Below are 25,691 nucleotides of genomic sequence, written 5' to 3' on the forward strand. Positions count from 1 at the left end.
TTGAGTTTGTTTAGTTTCCTATGCAATTCGGATTTCCAGCTTGTTAGTTTAATTGTTTTCATTAGCATAGATAGGACTGGTATGATGCTTTGCTTTCAGTATTCAAGTTTGATAGGTTGGTAGAATAAATCTCTTGGAGCTCCAACAAAAACAGGTTGTAAAGGTTCACTGCCATCTCACTGTTTGGGATTGGGGTGTAGACCATGATCAGCCACCAAAAGGAACAGCAGTCATTTCATCTCCACGCAAGCTGCCACATGAACGTTTGTATTGAAGATCCATTCATACATTCTCGACATTGATCCATACTGCACTCTCACGCATTAGTTTCATTTCTTGTTTTCCATTTCGGATTTATAGGTTTCATGGCATAATAGGTTAATGAATTTCTTGTTTTGATGCACAGGTCATTTGTTTCATTTACACTACTCTTTTTCAAGCCACTTCCTTCGTCGTTTTCTCCATCCACCTGGAAGTTCTATTCACCTTCTATCTCACTCACTTGCCCTCCAACTCTCTCATTTCACGTACAGCTCCATCTCCTGCACTCTCGTTGATTCCACCTTTCCAAAACATCAACCCATTGCATGCACCCTTCCTTCGTCTGACTTTCCATTTCTTGAGACATCATCAGGTCCATCTCCATCTCCCTTAGCCTCCCACACCATTCCATTTCTCCTCCATCACTCCAACCACTCACAGTAGGACATCCTGTAGCCATTTGTAGACATCCTGTAGAAAACAGAGTATCCTGTAGGATCCCCTGCAGCCTTCCTGTAGGAGGCCACTCACTTCGTTGCCGAGCTTCTGAATGTGAGGGACCTCTGTGGATGGGTGCTAAGGATCCCTAGGGACCTTTCCTAGCCTCCCCAACCTGTCCCACACTTTCCTTCCTTCTACATCCCACCTGCACAATCAAACCCTAATTAAGCCAAGTTCACACTCATTCCACACACCTAAAGGAAAAACACATTTCTCATGATGCAAGTAGCTTAGACCCATGCATTTACACTTGTTAGAGGTAATGACAGCATTCATAAGAGTTGCATCCACATTCTTTGCATTATAGAGGATAGACTAGTTAAATTAGGGTTTCATAGATTTACATGCTTTAAATTGCTTTTGATTCAGTTTGTCAAGTAGAGTAGCCTTCCTTTGAGTTAGCTTTCGTCCATCATTGATAAAGCTTCTTCTGTGAGCCTATAGAAGTTGGCTTAAGCCCTAGCGGACTTGTGCCAGCTGACCAAGTGACAACTGCGACAAGGGCTAGTACTTGTGCATACAGCACCGTCGCTTCCAAGTTTGTACGAACTACCGGGTTGATAAAATTAAGAGACAGGAAGCCCCAGGAGTTGTACCATTATTGCTACAATACTGGAGCTCACCAGAACCCATGTGAAAAACATAACCAGATGTGCTTTTCCGATCATCTACACTTCCAGCCCAATCACTATCAGTGTATCCAATTAAATCTGAACATTCTGAAACAGTATATAAAATTCCAAACCTTTTAGTACCTTTAACATACCTCAGAATTCTTTTTGCTGCCTGCCAATGTGCTTCTTTTGGCCTCTCCATGAATCTGGAAATTAAACTAACAGCATGCATTATATTCGTCCTAGTTGCAGTCAAATACATGAGGCTGCCAACTATGCTCTTGTATAAATTAGGATCAAAATCCTTGCTGCTGTCCTCTTTGCTGAGTTTTAATCCCATCACTATGGGAGTGATTGCTGCCTTGCACTCTTGCATATTAAATATTTTCAATACTTCATTAACATATTTTTCCTGTGAGATAAAAATCCCATTTTCATTTTGATCTACTTCTATTTCTAAGAAGTATCTCAACAAACCCATGTCAATCATTTCAAATTCTTCTTTCATGACTATTTTGAAACTTTCAATAAGATGATCATCATTACCTGTGAAAATAACATCATCAACATATAACACAACAATCAGTGTTTTACCATCTTTTTCTTTGATGTAGAGAGTGGGTTCTTCCTTACACTTCTCAAATCCTTTTTCCAGTGGATAGGAATCTATCCTACTGTACCATGCTCTTGGTGCTTGCTTCAGCCCATAAAGAGCTTTCTTCAATCTACAAACTTTGTGCTCTTGGCCTTTCTTTCCATAGCCTGGAGGTTGTTCAATGTAAACCTCTTCTATTAATACTCCATTTAGGAATGCTGACTTCACGTCCATTTGGTAAACTTTCCACTTGTTTTGTGCTGCTATGGATAGCATTGCTCTCACGGTTTCCATTCTTGCAACCGGTACGAAAGTTTCCTCATAGTCTCTCCCATACTGCTGCTTATACCCTTTGACAACAAGTCTTGCCTTGTGTCTTTCTATTTTGCCTTCAGCATTACTCTTGGTCTTGTAAACCCATTTAACTCCAATGACTTCTTTTCCTTTTGGTAGTTCAACTAAATCCCATGTCTTGTTTCTTTCTATGGCATTAATCTCCTCATTTATAGCTTCTATCCATTTCTTATCCTTAATTGCATCTTCGAAATGAACAGGGTCATCAACATGACAATATAAAGCAAACAAAGAGTTCATACCTTTATCATAAATGTCACTTAAATTTCTGAATTTCTTACCTCTTTCATTTGGTGTACAAGTGCTTGAAGACGCACTTGAATTTCCTCCTTGTGGTGTGCTTGGAGAAGCACTTTCATTTCTCCTCAAGGGTGTCTCTTGCTGCCCTTGTGTTGGCGCTGTTGTTTGAGGATGTATTTCAGTCATCTCTTCATCATCTTCATCATGAGACAAACAATTTTTAACATTCACTGTTTTCTCTATGTTTCTATCCCAAGCTTCTTCCTCAATGAACTAAACATCTCTACTCACAAAAAACTTCTTGGTAGATGGGATATACAACCTGTAAGCTTTGGATTCCTCACTGTATCCAAAGAAAATACATTTCTCCCCTTTGCTGTCCAACTTCTTCCTTAGCTGATCTGGAATGTGTGCATAAGCCACACATCCAAAAACTTTCATGTGGGTGACTCCTTGCTTTCTCCCACTCCATGCTTCTTCTGACACTCTGTTCATGACTGCTTTTGTAAGGCATCTATTCAAAATGTATACTGCACAATGTATAGCTTCAGCCCAATATTCATTTGGCAAATGCTTTGCCTTTAACATACTCATCGCCATATCCATGATGGTCCTATTCTTCCTTTCAGCTACTCCATTTTGTTGCGGAGTGTACCTTGTGGTAAATTGTTTGTGAATTCCATTTTCTCTACAAAAATGTAGAAATTCTTTGGAGATATACTCACCTCCTCTGTCAGTTCTTAAAACTTTGATATGCAGCCTGCTTTGGTTTTCTACAAGTGCTTTGAAATTTCGAAAATTTTCAAACACTTCACTTTTGTTCTTCAAAAAATAAACCCAAGTTTTTCTGGTGAAATCATCAATGAATGTTAGAAAATATTCGCTGCCTGCAAGTGATGGAGTTTGCATCGGTCCACATAAATTTGAGTGGACAATTTCTAAGGGTGCTTTTGCCCTTATGCTTTTCCCTGATAGAAAACTTTCTCTGTGTTGTTTCCCCAAGATACAACCTTCACAAGGTTGTCCGATTTCTCTATCAATGTTAATCCTCTTACCATTCCTTTTCTACTCAACAAGTTAAGACCTCCAAAGTTGAGATGTCCAAATCTCAAGTGCCACAACCAATTTTCATCCTTTGGTACGCTTTGGAAAGCCTCTTGTGTCACTGCTGCTATTACTTCTTTATTTTTCAAATCTGCTTTTATTCTGAGAGGGAACATCATGTTCCTTGTCATCTTCACTTCAGCAATACATCTTTTGCTGGGTGCTCTATCCATGATGGTGCATACATCATTCACAAAGAAAACATTGTACTCCTTTTGAACAAGCTGTCCAATACTTAAGAGGTTACACTTCATTCCAGGAACATAATAGACATCTGCTATGGTTTTCTTTTCACCTTTCTTTGTAAATATTTTTACTTCTCCTTTTCCCATAATAGAAACTTTACTATCAGTGCCAAGTGTGACTTGTGACTTCACACTCTGATCTAGAGCAGAAAACAGGGCTATGTTTCCTGTCATATGGTTGCTGCAACCGGAGTCTAGGAACCATATATCATTACTGTTTGTTTCAGCCATATTACAAGCTAACAGCACATTATCTTGGCTGATATTTTCTCTAGTGATATTTGCACTAGATCTATTACTCATATCATGTTGCTTCTTCCTACATTCATTTGCATAGTGCCCATATTTTTTACAATAATAACATTGGACATTGGATTTTTCATACCTTTGTCCTTGAGCATGATGTTGTCCACTTTGTTGATTGCTGCCTTGGCCTTGGTTCTGATTTGGATTGCTAGGTACTCTTCCTTGAGCATTTGCTGGACTGTTTCTTCCACCTCTGTTTTGGCTTCTGCCTCTTCCTCTCTTGTTTCCTCTACCTTGACCTCTTCCTCTTCCAAAAGACATCTGGGTCTTGAAGGCATGCTCTAGATATGAGTTTTCATTTCTACTCAACCTCTGCTCATGTGTTATCAGTGATGCATGAATTTTATCAACTAAAAAGTTTGTGAGATCCTTTGTCTCTTCTATGGTGGTGACAATCACATCAAACTTTGAGGGTAAGACCCTCAATAGTTTCTCCACAACCCTCCTTTCTTTAAGAATCTCTCCATGAGATCTTATTTGTGTGACCAGACCAATCACATGTGTGAAGAATGAGTCAATATTGTCTGACTCCTTCATGCATAGATTCTTAAAATCTCTCCTCAGCAATTGTAGTTTTGCTGTCTTCACTTTCTCCATGCCTTGATAGGCTGTCTTGAGAGTTTTCCATGCTTCTTTGGATGTCTTGGCTGCTGCTATCCTTGGAAACACACTCTCATGCACTGCTTGATACAAAAATACGAGGGCTTTATCCTTCTTCTTATTGATCTTCAACAGATCTTTCTCTACCTGAGTTAATCTATTAAATTCATTTTCATCTCCTGGTTCTTCAAACCCATATTCAATAAATTCCCATAAATCTTGTGAGGCAAAGAGGGCTCTCATGGTTATTGCCCAATAGTCATAGTTTTTCCCATTAAACTGTGGGAGCTGAGTATTAAACATACCCATGCTAGTGCTTGTGCTGGTGCTGGAGCCAGCCATTCTTGCACTTTGAACTATGCTTCAAATATTTGACTGTGTGTTTAAAAATAACTGAGAAATACCTTGGATTCTTTTGCTTGAGACTTCACTCTGCTGGAGAAGTTATTGCAGCAAAAAAAAAAAATCCTTCCTTCAGCTTCTTTGACACCTTCAAAGAGCCTGGACAAGCTCTGATACCACTGTTGGGAATTTTCTGCTAAATTCCAAAACAAAATAACTGAACAGAGAACAATGCTCTGTTTTTGCCACAGGATCTTAATACAGGGAAGCAACAAAAAAAATTCTGAGCAGACAGAGTTTTCCACATACAAATAAAACTTGTATTCATTAATAAAATGCCTGATACAAACTTCTTCCTCACACAGAGGGATTACACCAGCTCCAAAAAGAAATTTACTCTATCTTTGCAACAGAGAGTAATACTCTGTTTCTTAAAAATTAACACATTGCTGTAAATAAAACATTTCTTACATTTACTGCTGTAAATGTAATTCCTTACATTACATTTCAACCAAAAGAAAACATTCACAGTGCTGCGCACTTCACTTCATTGCAATACATTTCAATCTTCCAACAAAATTTTTTATCTTGCGCTGTTGCGCCTCTCAAACTACCTCACACTACTGTGTTCTCCTTTTTTTTGCTTCACATATACTATAAACAACATAACCAAAATACGTTTATGTGCCCATACTTCCGTGTAAAAAAGAAACATTAAAATTAAAGATCTTACCAACATTTTACAAATCACATTAAATTCATTAAATTACTTTGCTGACAAAAACTGCGGTCAAACAAGGTTTACTTCACGCAAGCTCCATGTGCTGGACTGTACGCAGTTTTGGCTTCGATCAACGGTGGACAGCCAATCTTTCAATCGAACAGTTATCGCACGATCAATCCAAACGAGCTTTACCTTCCGGGAAAAAAGTGGTTTTGGAACAGTGTTGTCGCCACATGTCGGCTGATGTACAGTATCGCATCCCCTCCGGAGAAAACCACTACCTCAGCAAAAGCGGTGCGATAAGGTTCAACGGTTTTCCGGAATTTATAACGCGGTTTGCAGTCGCTGTTGCCATGACGGATTTCGGCAATGCTCTGCAGTTGAAATTACATTTCAACACCCCCTACAGATGTACAGTGCTCCTCCTGCATACACATATAAAGCACATGCTGAGCGCTCCACAGGGGGATCCAATGCAGGAGAAAGTAGTGGGTGAACATAAGAGAAAGAGAAGCGATGGAGCCAATTCATACGACAATTTAAAATCGATCAACGTTTGGTTCTAGACGCATCCAACGGTGCAAATTGATGCACTGTGACATGACAACTGTATCTAGCTGACGCGGCATTCAAAATTTCCATTCGCTGTTTTTTTACATAAAAGAAGGGAAAAAACAGTGAAATTATCATGCCATGCCAAGAAGGCAACTCAACCTATATTTGGAAAAAGCAGTCACACTTCAAATCAATGGTTGAAAGTGTCTCAGCTGATCAAACAGAGCAGGATAAAAGTGTTGACGATTGTTGATGCATAGGAAGGCCTATCGGCCTAATTAGAATTTAGAATGTATCATATATGCTTTATGATTGCACATATTTCTTAAATGTCCTAATATATATATATATTCGCGTTTCCCCATTTCCAAAATTTGGGGAGGTCGCGCTTCCCGTTTAACTCATACCCGTTTCCCCATTTCGTGCAACCTAGACATGCACCTTCTTTTATATCTTCTCCTGGCTAGATATTTATCTTTTAGCTAGACACTTAGTTTCTGCTTTCAGTATTGATATAGGAGTTGCTTTCACACTCCCACATTGTATTTATAGTTGATGTACTCTTTTGGTTCTGTTGACCTACTATTGCGGTCATATGTTGGACCATATTAAAATTAACATATCTGTTCATGGAATCTTCGGTTATTACCAAGCCAAGCAAAGTAAAAGAGGTTTCATCCTACTCAGAATATTATCTAAGCAGCCCGATATTTCAACATAATCCTTGACGTTAGATTGAATGCTATAAATTTATAATTTATGCATTTAGGGTATTACATAAAGACCTATGCAGACTCCAGAGTATACGTGAACAGGAAGAGAGATTCCAAATAAGGTAAATCCAAGACAATTGGGAACTCAACAGTTTAACAATTAGCATGTTCTGAACAGTTTCATATATATTATACTTCTGTTTTAGAAAAGTGAAGCATCAAATATAATGATCACTGTATTTGTGTAATGCTTCAACATTGTATTGCTGAATCTGCACACATCTATATTTGATATATTGTTTCTCCCAAGTTCCAACTTATCCTGACAGGAAACATGTTCCAAAACAGTCTATACCAGATATAATTATTGTTTTGAGGCAGATAACTTCTAGTTTCATGGGCACGGTGAGATTAGTTCCAAAGCCAAAAATTGGTTATAAGTAAATCTTGTTGTGCCCTTACAGTAAGTACAAGAACTAGATATGACTTTGCAAGTACTCTTGAATTCAGAAAGTCACGCGATTTGTCCTTTAGTAATACAAAGGTCTTCAGAAGTTAAAAACCGCAATTAACACAAAGATTATCAGCACCATTCCTTTAAACAACTTGGCAATGGGAACATCCTATAACTGGAAGACAAATAACCACAATTTAGTTCTGTTTCAAGGAAATATAAAGCCTTACTGTGTTTCGTTGAAAGGAAATATGAAACTTTAGCATTATTCAAATTTCAAGTCTTTACTCTTTAGTATCCTCAAATTCATTCTAAATTGATCACAATGGTTGACATTCTTCTGACAAAACCGTCTGCAGAGGACCAGCAGAAGGTAGTTGATGCTTTGCAAAACCTCTATGAAATCGTTATTAGAGATTTTCCAAAAGAAAAGCGGAATAGAGACCAACTGAGGCAAGATGGACTTGTTTCTCAAAGGAGTGGTAGTAAGCTGCTATTTGAGGATGCAGTAGAATTGCCTGATGTAGAAGACGAGACCTTTTAGTCGCCAGCTACGTCGCTTGCGCACCATTTTAACTTCTAGAGATTCCATGCACAATGTTCCAAGAAATCTGGAGGCAAGGCGACGGATTGCATTCTTCAGCAACTCTGTCTTTATGGACATGCATCATGCACCACAGGTGGATAAGATGTTGGCGTTCAGTGTGTTGACTCCCTACTATGATGAGGATGTTATCTACAATAAAGAAAAGCTGTGTAAATCAAATGAAGATGGTGTTTCAATTATATTCTATCTCCAGAAGATATTTCCTGACGAATGGGGCAATTTCTTGGAGCGGATGCATCAGAAAGGAATAAAGGAACCTGAACTGTGGACCAATCATGTGAGAGAACTTCGGTTGTGGGCCTCATATAGAGGCCAGACACTGGCCCGCACTGTAAGGGGTATGATGTACTACAGCAAGGCTTTAAAAATGTTGACTTTTCTTGATTCAGCATCAGATATGGATATCAGGGATGGCTTCAAGAAACTTGTGGCCACAGCTTCAGGATGCAGGGAAGACGCCAGTGGATTGAATTCAAGGAGTTTTCCATCAGGGCGGAGCATTAGCAGTGAAAATAGTGGAGTAGGAATGATGAGGCATTAGCAGTGAAAATAACGAGGCACTTCGGGTTGCTTATGTTGATGAGGTTCGCACAGGAAGGGATGATGTGCAATATTTCTCTGTTCTTGTTAAGTATGACCAGGATCTGCAGAGGGAGGTGGAAATATACAGGGTTAGGCTACCTGGGCCTATGAAACTTGGTGAAGGGAAACCAGAAAATCAAAATCATGCTCTGATTTTCACAAGGGGGGAAGCAGTGCAGGCAATTGATATGAACCAAGATAGTTATTTTGAAGAGGCTCTAAAAATGCGCAACCTGTTGGAAGAATTCACAGCATATTATGGTATCCGAAAACCAACAATTCTAGGAGTCCGTGAACATGTATTCACAGGTTCGGTGTCTTCCATTGCTTCGTTTATGTCTGCTCAGGAGACAAGTTTTGTAACCCTTGGGCAACGTGTGTTTGCAAACCCACTGAAGGTAAGGATGCACTATGGTCACCCTGATGTATTTGATCGGTTGTGGTTCATAACCCGTGGAGGTATCAGTAAAGCTTCCCGGGTAATAAACATCAGTGAGGACATATTTGCTGGCTTTAATTGCACACTGCGTGGGGGGAATGTGACACATCATGAATATATCCAGGTTGGCAAAGGACGCGATGTTGGTTTAAACCAAATATCAATGTTTGAAGCCAAGGTTGCTAGTGGCAATGGTGAGCAGGTTCTCAGCAGGGATGTGTATCGCCTTGGACACCGCCTTGATTTTTTCCGTATGCTCTCCTTCTACACCACAACAATTGGATTCTATTTTAATACTATGCTGGTGGTCCTATCAGTTTATGCATTCCTGTGGGGAAGGGTGTATTTGACTCTTAGTGGAGTTGAGCAGGCCATTATAGATGAAGCGGTTAACACGGACAACAAGGCACTTGCAACAGTCCTCAATCAGCAGTTCATCGTTCAGCTTGGTCTCTTCACAGCTCTCCCAATGATCATTGAAAATTCTCTGGAGCATGGATTCCTGAATGCAATCTGGGAATTTTTAACCATGCAGTTGCAGTTAGCATCTGTTTTTTACACTTTCTCAATGGGTACTCGTACACACTATTTTGGTAGAACAATACTTCACGGGGGTGCAAAGTATCGGGCTACAGGGCGTGGCTTTGTTGTGCAGCATAAGAGATTTGCTGAAAATTACAGACTTTATGCTCGCAGTCATTTTGTGAAGGCTATTGAACTTGGGATACTATTGATAATTTATGCATCGTACAGTGCTCTCACGACCAATACTTTTTCTGCAAGCTGCAATTATTGTGGCATGGGATGGCCAAGGACTTCCTTTGGTAGAGTTGGAAAAGAGAGATATACAGGCTAAATTGCTTAGTGTTTTCATAACGTGGGCAGGCCTTCGGCTTTTGCAATCTGCGCTTGATGCTGGCACGCAGTACAGTTTAGTGTCAAGAGAGACTCCTTTACAAGGAATAAGAATGCTATTGAAGATCATTGTGGCAACAGTATGGACCATTCTCTTTTTTGTGCTCTATAGTCGGATGTGGGATCAAAGGAATCATGATTCAAGATGGTCAGGGGATGCGAACAGAAGATTGCTAAACTATCTAGAGGCTGCACTCGCATTCCTCTCTCCTGAGCTGTTGGCTGTGCTTCTTTTCTTTATTCCCTGGGTCAGAAATTTTATAGAGAAAACCAACTGGAGGATTTTCCATGTTTTGACATGGTGGTTTCAATCTAGAATGTTTGTTGGACGTGGGCTTTCAGAAGGAATTTTTGATAACATCTCATATTCTCATTTTTGGTTAAATATATTGCTGCTTATAAAGTTTTCTTTTAGTTACTATCTCCAGATCGAACCTATGGTGATGGCAACGAAGCAAATATTGAAGCTCCCGGAAAGTGCCATTCATTACAAATGGCACGAGTTTTTCAAACACACTAATCAATTTGCCATTGGTGTACTGTGGGCACCGGTGGTCTTGATCTACTTCATGGACACACAAATATGGTATTCAATACTGTCAGCCATGGTTGGAGCCTTGGTGGGATTGTTTGTCCATCTAGGAGAGATTCGAAATATTCAACAATTGAGGTTGCGGTTTCAGTTCTTTGCCATTGCCACTCATTTCAATTTGATGCCTCAAGAACCTCTGTCACCAACCAAGTGGTATCTGTGTTGGGGAGTTTTTCTGTCAAAATCCCAAAAACACAATATAAAATGCACACAGAGAACAATGCTCTGTTTCTCTCCAGGATCTTCACACAGCGGAAAGCTACAAATTATTTATCAGAACAGAGTATTATACTCATAAACAAGGATCTGTATTCATTAAAATTGAAAAACCTGATACAATATTCTTCCTCTTCTGCTCAGAGGGATTCACAAAAAAAATACACACACACCATTACAGTCTACGCTGCTGCGTAAAAAGCATTCACTTGCGCTGCTACGCTACACTTTTTTTTACACACTCTCACACACAAAAACTACAAATGCACACTACTAACTTACATACAAAATCTGAGTAGTTTTAATGAACAAAAATGGTGTCCCATACTGGGAACTGCTCGAGGCTGTCCTTCTCGTCCTCGGTTGACAAAAAAAAAACATTAACTGTGGTCCCTGGAAATTCAATGTGCAGGAGCTTGAACGCAACCTGCTTCCTTCTCGGCCATGCTGTAAATTGAAAGCTTCTACCTGCTATGTTGTACTGTTCCATGCTCACTTTAACTGCCTCCGCGCCAATTCTCTGTTTCTCCATATATTTGAAAACATATGCAAAACGCTGCTAAATCATGAAAAATGGTCTTGGGCGGATTTCAAAATATTATACAGTTTGGCTCCGGAAACCCATCGGGTCCGAGCTTCATCGCATAGCGCGCATATATGAAAAGTTTTGCACCCATGGTTTCCCCGATTGCGATATGCCGAACGCACTATGTGCCGATACCTCCGATCAGATATATATATGCCTGAAATACATTAAACATGCCCTGAGCGCGGACTTGAAAGTTTATCAAAAAAAACTATTTATAATGTTGTCGGGTCCGCTCCATCGCATCGCTACATAACTTCATGTTAAAGGCCCCAAGTCTATGACATTGCCGATAGCGATGTGCCGATAGCGATATCGGTGATCGCTCATCGCAAACACAAAAGCTTCTTTATAAGTCCTTCACTTTGACTTCGCCGATGCGATATCGGCGATCGCTCATCTGCGATATTTCATATCGTTGCCGCTGCCTGCCTCCGATGCTCCAACCCGCCGATATGCAGACTTGCCGATACGCCGACGCGATCTGGATCGTTGATCGGTTAGATCTGACGGCTGAGGTTAGAGCGGATCTTTAAGCCTGCAGTTTGATTTTTGAAAGTTCTTGCCTCCCGATCCTTGGTGAAGCGCTCGGAGATTGTCTTCATGCTGCCGCATGGCTCAACTGTTGCACAGTTGAAATTATATTTTCAACACTCCCCTTTAATTTCAACTGTCGAGCCTTCAATCATACCCAAACACTTCCTCAAAAATTCAAAGCTTTTCTGATCCAAAGGCTTTGTTAAAATATCTGCAAGCTGTTCCTGAGTCCTGCAATGTTGTAAACTGATTTCTCCATTAACCACCAATTCTCTGATGTAATGGAACTTTGTGTCAATGTGTTTGGTTCGTTTGTGAAACACAGAATTCTTGGACAGTGCAATAGCAGAGCTGTTGTCACAATAAATTACTGTTGCTTTTGCCTGCTCTTGGCCTAGGCTTCTCAACATCCTTCTCATCCACACTGCTTGACATGCTGCTGCTGTAGCTGCCACGTACTCTGCCTCTGCTGTAGACAACGCCACAATTGGCTGTTTCTTGGAAGCCCATGAAATGGCTCCTGAACCCATGTGAAAAAGATAACCGGATGTGCTTTTCCGATCATCCACACTTCCAGCCCAATCGCTATCAGTGTATCCAACCAAATTTGAATTTTCTGAGACACTATATAATATGCCAAACATTTTGGTACCTTTGACATACCTTAAAATTCTTTTTGCTGCCTGCCAATGTGCCTCCTTTGGCCTCTCCATAAATCTGGAAATTAAACTAACAGCATACATTAAATCAGCCCTAGTTGCTGTTAAATACATAAAGCTGCCCACAATGCTTTTATACAAGCTAGTATCAAAATCCTTGCTGCTGTCCTCTCTGCTGAGCTTTAATCCCATTACTGTGGGAGTGATTGCTGCCTTGCATTCTTGCATGTTAAATCTGCTCAACACTTGATTTACATATCTAGCTTGTGAGATAAAAATTCCTTTTTCATTTTGATCTACTTCTATGCCTAAGAAGTATCTCAAGAAACCCATGTCAGTCATTTCAAATTCCTCTTTCATCACTGATTTAAAATTCTCAATAAGATAAATATCATTTCCAGTGAAAATAACATCATCTACATACAAGACAACAATTAAAATTTTACCATCCTTTTCCTTGATGTAGACTGTGGGTTCTCCTTCACACTTGTCGAATTCATTATCCAATAGATATGAATCTATCCTGCTGTACCACGCTCTTGGCGCTTGCTTCAGCCCATAAAGAGCTTTCTTCAATTTGCACACTTTGTGCTCTTCACCTTTCTTCTCATATCCGAGAGGCTGTTCTACATAAACCTCTTCCATTAACACTCCATTTAGGAATGCTGACTTCACGTCCATTTGGTAGACTTTCCATTTGTTTTGTGCTGCTATAGACAGCACTGCTCTTACGGTTTCCATTCTTGCAACCGGTGCGAAAGTCTCCTCATAATCTCTCCCGTACTGCTGCTTGTACCCCTTGACGACCAGTCTTGCCTTGTGTCTTTCTATCTTGCCTTCAGCATTGCTTTTGGTCTTGTAGACCCATTTCACACCAATGACTTCTTTGCCTTTTGGTAGCTCAACCAAATCCCATGTTTTGTTTCTTTCTATGGCATTCATCTCCTCACCCATAGCTTCTATCCATTTCTTATCTTTAATTGCATCTTCGAAATGAATAGGATCATCAACATGACAATACAAGGCAAATAAGGAATTCATTCCTTCATTATAAATGTCACTTAAGTTTCTGAACTTCTTTCCTCTTTCACTTGGTGTGCAAGTGCTTGAAGATGCACTTGAATCTCCTCCTTGTGGTGTGCTTAGAGAAGTACTCTCATTTATCCTCAATGGTGTACCTTGCTGTTCTTGTGTTGGTGCTGCTGTTTGGGGATTCATTTCAGCCACCTCCTCATCATCTTCATCATGAGACAAACAGTTCTTAACATTCACTGTTCTCTCTATGCTTCCATCCCAAGCTTCCTCTTCAATGAATTGAACATCTCTGCTGACGAAAAACTTCTTAGTAGATGGGATATACAACCTGTAGGCTTTGGATTCCTCACTGTATCCAATGAAAATACATTTCTCCCCTTTGCTGTCTAACTTCTTCCTCAGCTGATCTGGAATGTGTGCATAGGCCACACATCCGAAAACTTTCATGTGGGTGACTCCTTGCTTTCTCCCACTCCATGCTTCTTCTGGCACTTTGTTCATCACAGCTTTTGTAGGACACCTGTTCAAAATATACACTGCACAGTTTACGGCTTCAGCCCAATAATCATTTGGCAAATGCTTTGCCTTCAACATGCTCCTTGCCATATCCATAATGGTCCTGTTTTTCCTTTCAGCAACTCCATTTTGCTGCGGGGTATACCTTGCTGTAAACTGCTTGTGAATTCCATTTTCTCTGCAAAACCGTAGGAATTCTTTGAAGATATACTCACCTCCTCTATCAGTTCTGAAAACTTTTATGTGCAGTCCGCTTTGGTTCTCCACAAGTGTTTTGAAGTTTTGGAATTTCTCAAAGACTTCACTTTTGTTCTTGAGGAAATATATCCAAGTCTTTCTTGTAAAATCATCAATGAATGTCAAGAAATATAGGCTGCCAGCTAATGATGGAGCTTGCATTGGTCCACACAAATCTGAGTGGATAATCTCTAAGGGTGCCTTTGCCCTTATACTTTTCCCTGATGGAAAACTCTCTCTATGTTGTTTGCCCAATATACAACCTTCACAAAGGCTGTCCGGCTTCTCTATCAATGGTAATCCTCTTACCATTCCTTTTCTGCTTAATAGGTTTAGACCTCCAAAATTTAGATGCCCGAATCTCAAGTGCCATAACCAATTTTCATCCTTTGGCACGCTTTGGAAGGCCTCTTGAGTGACTGCTGCCATTTCCTTCTTGTTCTTCAAATCTGCCCTGATCCGGAGAGGGAACATCCTGTTCCTAGTCATCTTCACTTCAGCAATACATCTTTTGCTGGGTGGTATATCCATGATGGTGCACACATCATTTACAAAGTAAACATTGTAACCCTTTTGGATAAGTTGTCCAACACTCAATAGGTTACATTTCATTCCGGGGACATAGTAGACATCTGCTATGGTTTTCCTTTCTCCTTGTTTTGTAAATATTTTTACCTCCCCTTTTCCCATAACAGACACTTTACTATCAGTTCCTAGTGTGACTTCTGATTTCACATTTTTATCTAGGGCAGAAAAGAAGGCTATGTTTCCTGTCATATGGTTGCTACAACCTGAGTCTAAAAACCAAATATCTTCACTATTTGTTTCAGCCATATTACAAGCTAACAGCACATTACCTTGGCTGACATTTTCTCTAGTAATATTTGCACTAGATCTATTACTCATATCATGCTGCTTTTTCCTACACTCACTGGCATAATGCCCATATTTTTTACATAATAACATTGGACATTGGATTTTTCATACCTTTGTCCTTGAGCATGATGCTGTCCACTTTGTTGGCTGCTGCCTTGACCTTGGTTCTGATTTGGATTGCTGCCTCTTCCTTGAGCATTTGCTGGACTGTTCCTTCCACCTCTGTTCTGGCTTCTGCCTCTTCCTCTCTTGTTTCCTCTTCCTTGACCTCTTCCTCTTCCAAAGGACATCTGGGTCTTGAAGGCTTGCTCAAGAGATGAGTTTTCATTTCTACTCAACCTCTGCTCATGTGTTATCAGTGATGCATGAAGCTCATCAACTGAAAAGTTTGAGAGATCCTTTGTCTCTTCAATGGTGGTGACAATCGCATCAAACTTTGAGGGTAAGACCCTCAATATTTTCTCCACAATCCTCCTTTCTTCAAGCATCTCTCCATGAGATCTTATTTGAGTAACAAGGCCAATTACTTGAGTGAAGAATGAGTCAATATTATCTGACTCCTTCATGCACAGATTCTCAAAATCTTTTCTCAGCAATTGTAGTTTTGTTGTCTTCACTTTCTCCATTCCTTGATAAGTTGTCTTGAGAGTTTGCCAAGCTTCTTTGGATGTCTTAGCTGCTGCTAACCTTGGAAACACGCTTCCATGCACTGCTTGATACAGAAAGAAAAGGGCTTTTGAATCCTTCTTCTTGTGGCTTTTCAACAGATCCTTCTCTCCCTGAGTTAATGCATTAAACTCATTTTCATCTGCTGGTTGTTCAAAACCATCCTCAACAATTTCCCATAAGTCTTGGGAAGCAAAGAGGGCTTTCATTGTTATTGCCCAATAGTCATAATTTTTGCCATCGAATAGTGGGAGCTGCATACCCATACTATTGCTGGTGCTGGTGCCTGCCATTCTTTCTCTTTTAACTTGGATTCTTTTGCTGAACTTCGCTCTGCTAGAGAAGGTGCTACAGCAAAAGTCTTTCCTTCAGCTTCTTTGACTGCTTCAAAGAGCCTGGAATCTGCTCTGATACCACTGTTGGGGAGTTTTTCTGTCAAAATCCCAAAAACACAATATAAAATGCACACAGAGAACAATGCTCTGTTTCTCTCCAGGATCTTCACACAGCGGAAAGCTACAAATTATTTATCAGAACAGAGTATTATACTCATAAACAAGGATCTGTATTCATTAAAATTGAAAAACCTGATACAATATTCTTCCTCTTCTGCTCAGAGGGATTCACAAAAAAAATACACACACACCATTACAGTCTACGCTGCTGCGTAAAAAGCATTCACTTGCGCTGCTGCGCTACACTTCTTTTTACACACTCTCACACACAAAAACTACAAATGCACACTACTAACTTACATACAAAATCTGAGTAGTTTTAATGAACAAAAATGGTGTCCCATACTGGGAACTGCTCGAGGCTGTCCTTCTCGTCCTTGGCTGACAAGAAAAAACATTAACTGTGGTCGCTGGAAATTCAATGTGCAGGAGCTTGAACGCAACCTGCTTCCTTCTCGGCCATGCTGTAAATTGAAAGCTTCTACCTGCTATGTTGTACTGTTCCATGCTCACTTTAACTGCCTCCGCGCCAATTCTCTGTTTCTCCATATATTTGAAAACATATGCAAAACGCTGCTAAATCATGAAAAATGGTCTTGGGCGGATTTCAAAATATTATACAGTTTGGCTCCGGAAACCCATCGGGTCCGAGCTTCATCGCATAGCGCGCATATATGAAAAGTTTTGCACCCATGGTTTCCCCGATTGCGATATGCCGAACGCACTGTGTGCCGATACCTCCGATCAGATATATATATGCTTGAAATACATTAAACATGCCCTGAGCGCGGACTTGAAAGTTTATCAAAAAAAACTATTTATAATGTTGTCGGGTCCGCTCCATCGCATCGCTACATAACTTCATGTTAAAGGCCCCGAGTCTATGACATTGCCGATAGCGATGTGCCGATAGCGATATCGGTGATCGCTCATCGCAAACACAAAAGCTTCTTTATAAGTCCTTCACTTCGACTTCACCGATGCGATATCGGCGATCGCTCATCGGCGATATTTCATATCGCTGCCGCTGCCTGCCTCCGATGCTCCAACCCGCCGATATGCAGACTTGCCGATACGCCGACGCGATCTGGACCGTTGATCGGTTAGATCTGACGGCTTAGGTTAGAGCGGATCTTTAAGCCTGCAGTTTGATTTTTGAAAGTTCTTGCCTCCCGATCCTTGGTGAAGCGCTCGGAGATTGTCTTCATGCTGCCGCATGGCTCAACTGTTGCACAGTTGAAATTATATTTTCAACAATCTGACAGTTAAAATAAGGGACGCAATCAGGCGTTTGCAACTCAGATATGGATTTGGCTCATACTATAAGAAAATCGAGACCAATGATCAGGTTGAAGCAGTTCGGTTTGCCCTTATTTGCAAAACTGGCTATTAACTTCTATTCCAAATAAGGGCAAACCGAACTGCTTCAACCTGATTATTGGTCTCGATTTTCTTATAGTATGAGCCAAATCCATATCTGAGTTGCAAACGCCTGATTGCGTCCCTTATTTTAACTATCAGATACCACTTGGTTGGTGACAGAGGTTCTTGAGGCATCAAATTGAAATGAGTGGCAATGGCAAAGAACTGAAACCGCAACCTCAATTGTTGAATATTTCGAATCTCTCCTAGATGGACAAACAATCCCACCAAGGCTCCAACCATGGCTGACAGTATTGAATACCATATTTGTGTGTCCATGAAGTAGATCAAGACCACCGGTGCCCACAGCACACCAATGGCAAATTGATTAGTGTGTTTGAAAAACTCGTGCCATTTGTAATGAATGGCACTTTCCGGGAGCTTCAATATTTGCTTCGTTGCCATCACCATGGGTTCGATCTGGAGATAGTAACTAAAAGAAAACTTTATAAGCAGCAATATATTTAACCAAAAATGAGAATATGAGATGTTATCAAAAATTCCTTCTGAAAGCCCACGTCCAACAAACATTATAGATTGAAACCACCATGTCAAAACATGGAAAATCCTCCAGTTGGTTTTCTCTATAAAATTTCTGACCCAGGGAATATAGAAAAGAAGCACAGCCAACAGCTCAGGAGAGAGGAATGCGAGTGCAGCCTCTAGATAGTTTAGCAATCTTCTGTTCGCATCCCCTGACCATCTTGAATCATGATTCCTTTGATCCCACATCCGACTATAGAGCACAAAAAAGAGAACGGTCCATACTGTTGCCACAATGATCTTCAATAGCATTCTTATTCCTTGTAAAGGAGTCTCTCTTGACACTAAACTGTACTGCGTGCCAGCATCAAGCGCAGATTGCAAAAGCCGAAGGCCTGCCCACGTTATGAAAACACTAAGCAATTTAGCCTGTATATCTCTCTATTCCAACTCTACCAAAGGAAGTCCTTGGCCATCCCATGCCACAATAATTGCAGCTTGCAGAAAAAGTATATACATGATCCAAAGACGATCAAAACTGCGGAAAATATTGCAGAAGGAGCGTTGTTCTACAAATCCGGTCTTCCCTACCTTCTGTTTCTGTAGCATGCCCCCGCTCCTCTGCAATCCACCCTCTGGCTTGGTCTCAGACTGTACAAAGAAATTGCTATCCAGTTTGAGGGGCCACCCCAATTGTGCGAAGCACCTGTTACTCCAAAAATACTCATTTATATCATCATAATTCCTCCATGCTGAATGGTGAGCCTTCCCACCAAGGCTCGCTTCTGCTTCAGCCTTAACAGTCTTATACAAGGGGGTTACGACCCTGTTCAAGAAACCATTTTCCCCCATATAAGCAGGCAAAGCAGGTTGTCCTGTACTCTCATCCAGATAATCCTCCAAAATCCTGTTCAGCTCCATGGCCATGTGGTGAAAAATGTAGCTCAGACACTCTGGCATAAACTTCAAATTAGCAGCCTCTCCCCATATTAGAAGATACAACGAAATATATAGCAATTCCCTGCGCTCATCTATACTGGCTCTCCTGCGGTCTGAGATCAAAACATTGGATTTCCGTGCGAGATATGCACACCAATTGTCATAGTTTTTAAGGATTTTCTTTCTTAATTTCCTAACAACGCTGGGTTCGAGGCGGGCTATGTCATCCGGAGGCGGTTGCAGCCGCATCTGGCTATTAGCTAGCATCACGATAAGATGTTCTCGCTGGTTCCGGACATTATCCTTCTGAAAACCAAAGAAAACGCCTAGCCAATCGAGAAGATCCATATCAGAGTCCCATTGGGCATAGGGAGGGATTCGGAGCCCGCCTGCAGTTTTCAGTGCCGAAGCGGCCGCTCGAACCTCCGGAAACTGCAGCGCGGGATGATCGGCCAGCATGTTGTGCACAGGAAGGATATTGTAGACCTCATTTCCGCTGCTTTCAGGTGGAACCCTAGCCTGACTCGGATGCCTGCGAGCAGTGATCAAATTTGAAGGACTGGTCTTAATTTCAAATAGAAAGAAAAATATTCATACAGCCCTTTTATGATGAAAAACTTAAAAAAAAATGAATTTCAATTGACAACAATGTATTATCTTTACATTTCATTTTCAATCTGAATTAAATAAATTAAATTCCTAAAACTAAATGGCAAGTAGTGTTGTAGCTCAAATTGATCTAATCAATTTGAGCATTGTCAGTTTCTTTATGTGACTTAAGTATTCTTACAGTAAGAAGATTACAAGAATATTTTGGACCACTTATATTATCTTTGCAGCCTTAAAAGTCAGCAAAAACACTTTTTTTTGTAATCAACCATTTTAACACCACATACCCATATTTTAACTAAAAAACCTTCTATATGAAAAGCGCCTATATGCTCATAGTTTTACTGAATATTCTATTCCAAAATATCCTATACAATTCAAAACCAAGACATGTCTACATTTCCAAACCAACAATATGATCTCCTTATTTGGAGAATATCCTGCTCCTTATTTGGAGAATATCCTGCACATTTCAATGTCACTGCATGCAATGGCTGAGGAGAGACAGAGACTTTATATATTCATGTACTCTTTCCTAGTGGATTTTGCCAAAAAAAAATTAGGTTGATTCCAAAACGAGGGATAAAGAGTGCTTTCATGGGCACTGAAAATTGAAAAAGAAGTCCATGGGGATGACTGGAACTGAATTGATTCATGAAAAAATCTCTTTGAACTATATAAAAGTACACAAGAAGCTGTGAACGATATTTGGGGATTAGTGAAAAAGTTTATAAAATCACTTTCTGCAGAGTGACACTTAAATATAGCAAATGAAAAATCCTGAAGGGGGTGTTTACCCACCTTTACTTTTTCCTTTCCAAGTCAAAGCTACAGTGAATAATGCATTACAACGCATATATCAGGTGCCTAACGAAAAGTTTCAGCTCCCCATGAATAAAAAGAAGAAACTAACTAGTTTGACCCGAAATTTAACATTCACACTTGTGCGTAGTCCATGCAGTGGTCTAATAGTCACACTTGTGACCCATCAAATTACATTTGAGCGTGGTCTATGCAGCTGAACCAACAAATTTCAGGGATCAAAGTGGTTTCCATTTTGATGGCAACAACTCTAGGAGGAGTTGGAGACATCCATATCTATGGATACTTAATTTAAGTTTTGGACTGGTTGAGGCGATCCAAAAGATACAGAATTATTGATTTGAGTGAGACATTATTTTTTTGGGAGATTATCAGGTAAAATAGTTCATTAATCATATCCATGTCTCGTTAAGCATATCCAAGTCTCATGAGCATTACTAAGAGCAAGTGTTTGAAAGTTTTATGGACAAGCCATTTAAACCAGATTTTTAAAAACACTTTTATAACATCTAAGCACAACGAAGAGGCAGATTGTTTATCCCAACAAGCTTGTGGAAGAGATCTAGGCTCTGTCCATTTGAGAGTTTTCAGACATGGGGATGAGGAGATCCTCACATCTTCGGTGATTGCTTTGTAAGGTGTATAGTGAACCTTTGTATAGGGTAGTTTTTCTCTTGTAATCCTTTGAACCAATGATTGTTCTGTCTTTCAGTAGTTTTGTAATGATTTGGAGGGGTATTTTGCTGGTTGAACTTGTGCATCTTTGATTATATGTTGAACTATCAGATGTAATCTTTATATTTTTCAGTCATAGAGGACTTTTTTCTCCTGAGAAAAAGACAGCCAAAAAAACAAAGAGGGAAAAAAATCTACCAAGCGTGATAAACTAACTAGTCAGCAGGAACATCAAACAATTAAATCAAGCAATTCAATAACAAATAATGAAGGCCTTTAAACTTTTCAAGATATTTTTAAGAACTTTATGCCATAGGTGTAAGGATGTTTTCATCCTCGGAGGTGTTGTTTCAACTGATAGTTACACGGATTCTCTCCATGGTTTATGGTCAAAAGTTGTTGTAGATTTTGTGGATAAAAAGACATAAATGAGATTATTAAAATGGAACAGCTAGATCCAATCAAAGGGATAAGACAGAAATGAGATTATTAAAATGGAACAACTAGATCCAATCAAAGGGATATGTATATGCAAGAAGTGACATATAAGAGAAAAAACTCACAAACATAACAATACAAAAAAGCGAAAGAAGGCTCAACAACCATTGCATCTGAATTTGAACTAGTAATTCATGTGAGCAGATTGTTTAAAAAGAAGCTGATTAGCCATATTAGTCCACGTACCTAAGGTTTCGAGGAGAAAGAAAGATTATTAATGGAAATGGCCTTCGTTTTCAAAAGTCTGTGTTCTAATTTGTATCTCTGGAATAAAGTTTGATGTCGATTGGCTTGTATCTGAACAGTAAATTAATGGGAATTTTTTATAAGTTCTATAGTGACATGTCCTATGAGTAAGAATCGAATCCAAAATATTTACATGTAAGTAATGTATATCAAAAGAAACCCAACATTATAATAACTTCTAATTTAATTATTTCTATGCTTATTTCTATCCAAAAGCAGCCCAACAATTACGTATTTCCTCTAATTTCTTTTCTTCATGATTTCTATCCATGGAAACAGAGCCTTAAGATTTTATGGTCCACTTATACACGGTTACTTACTTGAAGCAAGTCCTATCACAAATTTTAGATTTAACTCCGTAAATATTAAACAACACTTCAAATATTGAAAGTTGCAGTGCCGAGAAATACCTGTGATCGTTGGAATTCTGAGATTCGTTTTATTGAGGAATACCCACATAGAAAAATGGCTCCAGACAGTGAAATTTGGCAACAAATTATGGTAAAATCAATGTAATGATAAGATTTAGCTTGCAGATAGAGCCCTTTTGCGTCCCAATGAAGTTTTGATTGACCCCGCGTTTAAACAAAGGGTAGGGTGTTTCACAACGAATGGAGACTATAGGAATTTAGGAAAATTAGTGGCAGGGAAAATTCTAGGCAGGTGTTTCACTCATCAGTGCCAGCATTATGATCCACACAGTGGGCTCCCTTTTCATCTTCTGTTTGGGGTTATGGCAGCTCATATGCTCCTTCAATGCCCACCTCAAAACCGCCAGAGAATACACAACAAAGCCATGGCCTTACCTGTCCTAAAGATGCTGTAAGCACCTGGTACTCTACATGAAACTGGTGGGCATCATGTTAGCCATCTCATACAATCTTGTGATCTCATCATACTTCAATCCACTCATAAAGGGCACCATACCAGTGCACCACCTCTTGTCGCTGCAGTTCGCGGTCGTGCTCTGCGTCTTCTTGATCGTGGTCTTGGTGGTGTTGGTGAGCGAGAGCAATGGTGGGTGTCACCTGCCAATTCCCAGCGAGACTCTGTTTTTGATGGCCGGTTTGGGGTTTGGACTCCATGGGCGATGCTTAGGGTCGACGCGTCGCTGACATCGAACATTGAGGGCAAGTGCTAATCATTGTTGGGAGCCTGAGAGGCACAACCACCCTCTGTTGCGCCTCGGCAACCATCTTCGCCTTGCGGCCCAAAGAATTCGTAGCAGAGATACGTTCCCCAAGGTTTCCCCTGCCTCCTGGACGTGCCTGGCAAGGCCGACGGTTCAACTCAGTGCGATCTCGATGAGTATAAGTTGTGCTCCTTCGGGCTTCTAGTTCTCCATCTTCTCTTCGTTGTCCATGTCATCATTGTCGTGATCATCGTTTTGACCGTCTGCAGTCTGTTCGCTAGGGTTTTGGGTGTGAGGACTCAGGAGGCATGGCGGTTACGAGTCTCTGGATAATTCCAACCACAGGGAAATGGTATTCCTCAAGGCCGAGTCCTAGTGGTTTCGATCACCGGTTTTCTCTGTTTTAAAAGTGAGTGAGAATGAATTTGTTTCTTTTCATTTTAGTACTGGTATTGTAGTATACCTATGTGACATTAATTGAATTATCTCATATCAACTGTAGATTCATCGTTTTTTCTCAGCTTTGTACAACATGAAAAGTTGTTTGTCAAAGTGATGGACAGAATTTGGTTACCTGACTCGTGTATAGGACTTAGTATCATGTCATTAAAATTTTATTTTATGACCGCTGGCAACAACCTCCATTACGCTGCAACAACTTCCGGCGCACTTACGTCAAGTTGAACAAGGCAAGTTGCAAGGGGTCTAGGGCAGTGATCAAATTTCAAGGGTTGGTCTTAATTTTATTTGGAAGGGCATATATTTATTTAACCCTTTAAAGATGAAATAAAAAAATTCTATTTTTATTAACAAGTGTATATTAAATAAATTCTTTATAAAAAATTGCCAAAAATGAAATGGTGTCCTTCTAAATCTTTAAAATTTAAAAAGTGGTTACATAAAAAAACTATAAAATCTCAATAGAATTTAGTAAATAACATTTTTCTCAAATTTTATTAAAAAAAGGTAAACATATGTTTTTTCTATTTATTAGATAATCTTCAAAAGTATTTGAATTTTTTCATTGAAAATATAAATCTATTTGCACAATGGAAATTTTTTTTTTTAGTTTTGATTTGTTTCTAATTTATACTATATGTTTTGTTCAACTTGAAACAATTTAAAGCAAACCAAAACAATAAATATATACCTTCAACAACCAAGGGATTTGAACTTTTCTCTTAACATTGCTCAATCAAAGAACACTATCAATAGACTTTCATCTCCATTAAAAACTTCAAGCTTTATAGATTCAAAAATTTATGTAATTAAAAGGAAATTTTTCCATATCTAATAGGGAAATATTGTAATATGTAATACACATCTACAGTGTTGTTGTTGTATGGCTTGGTTGGTTGTTTTTTGTTTTGTTTAAGAATGGTTTTCAAATTTGGTCCTTACAATGAATTCAAGTTTGGTTGATATCTTTTTCTAATAATGTGGTTTCTTTTCGTTGATGTCTTTTTCTAATAATATGGTTTCTTTTCATTAACAATGTTGTTTAATTTTTCTATGATTTCAACATCTCCTTAAAAACCCTTTTTCCTATGATTTCAACATCTCCTTAAAAACCCTTCATAGCAGTAGCTACTTGGACACCCACCCACACACACAACTTATTTCCTAGATGTCGAATGGAGAGAATGAAGCGGGAGACACAATAGTAGTTGTATGGATAGCTATTGGCATTCTATATCTTTTGGGAAGACCAACCAGAAAAAAGAAATTAAGTTGTAGCCCTGTAGGCAGACCAATCTTTAGTTGTGTGGTTATTAATAAAGCCTTGGATTTTCATTTTAACACTTCTCCTTGGTTCAAAACTCTACATAGTTTTATGGGAAGCACACTTATTATTTCTCAAATTTTTTTTATAGCATTAATTTCTATGTTTTCAAAAACTGGAGCGTTAATAAAGAAAAAGGCTTTCTAAGATAACAAAAGAAATATGGGGTTTCAAATAAAGTTTGATTTTACAAATGCTAGGCTTAATAGTAAGCTTGATTACAGTAAGTTCAAATGACAACAATGCTAGGATTTTGTAAGCATTATGGTTGTTAGTCACGGAATAATCTAAAAATAGAAAAGAGATGGTAGTAGTTATTTACAAGAATATAAAAAATGTTAGAATCACTAAGTGTAGTTGCCACCATCTAATGGGTAATTTCATAATTGAACAATCTTGTCTGAATGGTTGGTTGACAAGAAAGAAAAAAAAAATTGCAAATTAGGAAAGAAAATGAAGATACAATAGAAAATGTGGTTATGATGTAAATCAATCAATATTATCACTTTAATCTATTTTTAAACATGATAAAATTACATCTTTAACTAATTTATTT

General features: G+C 39.4%; 1 non-coding gene and 3 pseudogenes across 1 annotated transcript; 3 read left to right on the forward strand and 1 right to left on the reverse strand.

Moving 5' to 3' along the window:
* LOC149147710 (callose synthase 12-like) overlaps positions 1-10,092 on the forward strand; it is a 35,804-nt pseudogene extending 25,712 nt beyond the window's left edge.
* LOC149147711 (small nucleolar RNA J33) lies at positions 8,545-8,625 on the forward strand. Its single transcript, XR_016263940.1, has one exon. It is a non-coding gene; the product is annotated as a small nucleolar RNA J33 (small nucleolar RNA).
* A 7,823-nt stretch (positions 10,093-17,915) lies between the features above and the next one.
* Positions 17,916-20,251, reverse strand: LOC149147712 (callose synthase 12 pseudogene; annotated as a pseudogene).
* A 2,655-nt stretch (positions 20,252-22,906) lies between these two features.
* LOC149147713 (uncharacterized) lies at positions 22,907-23,843 on the forward strand (annotated as a pseudogene).
* Positions 23,844-25,691: the final 1,848 nt, after the last annotated feature.

The sequence above is a fragment of the Pinus tabuliformis genome, chromosome 9 (assembly GCF_031772625.1).
Source record: "Pinus tabuliformis cultivar Carrire ecotype Pingquan chromosome 9, CPIR1, whole genome shotgun sequence".
Lineage (NCBI taxonomy): Eukaryota > Viridiplantae > Streptophyta > Pinopsida > Pinales > Pinaceae > Pinus > Pinus tabuliformis.